We start from the raw sequence: 2,845 nt of genomic DNA, 5'->3' as shown, positions 1-2,845 counted from the left end.
CCGGCGGCCGCGCTCAAGAGCGGCGGAGTTCGGAGCGGGGAAGACGCTGAGGAGGCGGCGGGAGCGGCCGCGCCGCCTGTGTCCCCGGCGGGCCCCGGGAGGAGCCGAGGCCGGGGCCGGGGTGGGGGTCGGGCCAGCCGGAGCCAGGGGCTGGCGATGGTGCCCAGGAGCCAGGCACTGATGCCCGCCCAGCAGTGCCACAGCCAGGACGGCGAGAGCTGGGCGGAGGCGGGACCGCGGCGGGACGCCCGGGGGCGGGGAGGGGGCAGCCCCGCCCGGGGCCGGGGGCGGGCCGGGGGCATGGCCCGGCCGGGCGTGGGGAGAGGGAGGCCGCGGGAGGGGGGGTTGGGGAACGAAAGGGAGAGCGGGAGAGGGTGCGAGACACTGGGAGAGGGAGAGGAGGAGCAGGAGAAGGGACGCAGAGGGTTCGTGGACTCGCTGCTCTTCTGCTGCTCTTGTGCCGCTGCTGCCGCTGCTGCCGCTGCTGCCGCTGCCGCTGAAGCGCTGGGAGCGTTTGTCCGCGTGTCCGTGTGTCCGGTGCCCGTGTGTCCGTTCCCCCCCGCGCGCCCCACGGCCGAGCCCCGCGCGCCCCGGGGCAGCACGGGCCGCTCCGCTCCGGGGCCGAGGCGGAGTCCCGGAGCATCTCTTCCTCCCGCTGCCACACCAAACCCGCTCGGCCATTGGGAGCATTTTTGCACCCGTTTCCCTTTGAAGGGCTCCTCTCTACCCCCATTTCCAAGGAGTCTCCCTGGGGTTTTGGCACCTGCAGCGACAGGGCAGCGATTGGCCTTCAAACTTCAGGAAAGACATGGAGTGGCTGGAGCACGTCCAGAGATGGGAATGGAGCTGGGGAAGGGTCTGGAGAACTTCTGAGGGGCAGCTGAGGGATGTGAGGGGGCTGAGCCTGGAGGAAAGGAGGCTCAGGGGGGAGCTGGCTCTCTCCAAGTCCCTGACAGGAGGCGGCAGCCAGGAGGGCTGGGGCTCTGCTCCCAAGGGAAAGGACGAGAGGAAATGGCCTCGGGGGAACCTCTGGGGTGGATGGTGGGGAAATTCTCATCCTCCGTGTCTCGACAGAGGGGGAGGGGGGGAGGGGTGGGGCGCGACCTGGGGACACGGAGGTGGTGACGCTGGGCTGGGGACACGGGAAAGGGCACGGGAAGCCAAAGCCCCGCTGAGCGCTGGCGCTGGGCTGGCACGGGGTGAGCCGGCAGCAGGGCCCCACAGCCCTGAGGGACTCGCCCTGACGCCCGGGGAGAATTGATGCTGGTCTCTAAAAAATGAGACTCAATAAAATATCATTAAAAGATGCCTCCTTCTCCTTCTCCTCCTCCCCCATCCCTTCTCCTGCTCCCCCCGGGCCCAGCGCCCACCCTTGGCCCCCCGTTTTCCCAGCGCGGTCGCATCCCGCGGGAGGAGCCGGGATGGAGCCCGGACAGGTCGGTCTGGGGCAGGGCTGGGCTGTGGGCCCGGCCTGGGAGCCCCCCACGCGCCCCCTCCCCAAATTCCCCTGGCGGGGGGCGCTGGGGGCGAGGGGGGGGCGCAGGTGGTGTCCGGGTGGGGAGCGCTGGGCGCTGCGGGTCTGCCTGGCAACTGGTGAGTCACCAGCGCCGCGCGCTCTGATTGGCTGAAGGTTGTTCAGCGCCTTCTCTGATTATCTGCTACTCGCGGGCAATTTTGGTTGGTCCTTGGGGGCTGTGGGGCGGCTTAGGGGGGGGTCTCTGCGCCTTTGGGGTTCGCTGGGTGCCGATTTGGGGTTGAGGTGCCTCCCAAGGACCCCCCGGGGGGGGCGACACAGGGGTGACACACGGGGGTCCCCATTCCCGATCCATCCTGGGGCCGGTTCTGCCCCCTCCACTCTCGGTCCCCCCGCGGGATCCCCCATAGTCCCTTCCCACTGTTCCCCAATAAACGGGATCGGGGCGAACTGGGAAGCCTTCCTGGGAACACTGGGAGCAGCCGGGTGGAGGCAGAGTGACAGCGGGGCTGGGGGGGACATACGACCCCCCCAAAATTAGCGCGGGGACGGAGCGGGGGGTCCCGGCCGGGCCCGAGGCCACGGGGAGGGGCTGCGGCCGCCGGCGGCTCAGGAGCTCTGTGGGCAGAGCAAAGGGGTTGACACCGGGCTGGGGTGCCCTGGGGGAGCACAGAGCGCCGGGGGAGGGGGGACACGACCCCCGGGCCCCTCCCGTCACCTGCTTGCGCAGGTAGAAGCCGAGCCCCAGCGCCAGGAAGACGAAGCCCAACATGAAGCCCTCGATCCCTGTCAGCATCTTGGGGGGCGGGGGGGCAACTTTGGGGGGTGGGGGGCAAAAGGATCCAGGAAACGGCGGTGGCTGCCGGGAAGGGACCGGAATGGACTGGGACAGAATGGGACAGGAGGATACACTGGGACCAGGACTGGGACTGGGCAGGACCAGATTTGGAGCACCAAGAATTATACTGGGATATATTGGGACCACACTGAGAGCTACTGGGAACATGCTGAGGGCAAATGGGTGCTGCTGGGTTATACTGGGAGTGATTTGCATCATACTGGGAATGACTGGGATTGTACTGGGAGTGACTGGAACCACAGTGGTGGTGAAAGGGCGCAATTGGAAAAATGCAGGGGGCAACTGGGATCATCCGGGGAGTGGCTGGCCCATGCTGGGGTCATACTGGGATCATACTGGGAGTGACAGGGTCATGTTGGAGTGACTGGCATAGTTCTGGGAGGATCTGGGAGTGACTGGGATCATACTGGGGCTGACAGGGATCAAACCAGACTCATACTGGGAAGTTACCTGGAATCATACTGAGGGTGTTTGAACTCATACTGGGATCATGCTTAGAGCAACTGGGACCA

The 2,845-nt window shown here is 67.2% G+C and overlaps 2 long non-coding RNA genes across 2 annotated transcripts; one reads left to right on the top strand and one right to left on the bottom strand.

Annotated features, from left to right (window-relative positions):
- Nucleotides 1–1,920: 1,920 nt before the first annotated feature.
- On the bottom strand, nt 1,921–2,280 carry LOC121660911. Its single transcript, XR_006014803.1, has 2 exons — nt 2,193–2,280; nt 1,921–2,092 (listed from the first exon to the last, which is right to left on the bottom strand). It is a non-coding gene; the product is annotated as an uncharacterized LOC121660911 (long non-coding RNA).
- A 96-nt stretch (nt 2,281–2,376) lies between these two features.
- On the top strand, nt 2,377–2,845 carry LOC121660912. Its single transcript, XR_006014804.1, has 3 exons — nt 2,377–2,682; nt 2,765–2,778; nt 2,834–2,845. It is a non-coding gene; the product is annotated as an uncharacterized LOC121660912 (long non-coding RNA).

Source organism: Corvus kubaryi, unplaced genomic scaffold (assembly GCF_017639235.1).
Source record: "Corvus kubaryi isolate FWS band 111438036 unplaced genomic scaffold, C.kubaryi_AGA036_p1.0 36988, whole genome shotgun sequence".
In the NCBI taxonomy this organism is placed as follows: domain Eukaryota; kingdom Metazoa; phylum Chordata; class Aves; order Passeriformes; family Corvidae; genus Corvus; species Corvus kubaryi.
The sequence above is the reverse complement of the archived record's forward strand: the minus strand, read 5'-3'. Positions and strand labels throughout refer to the sequence as shown.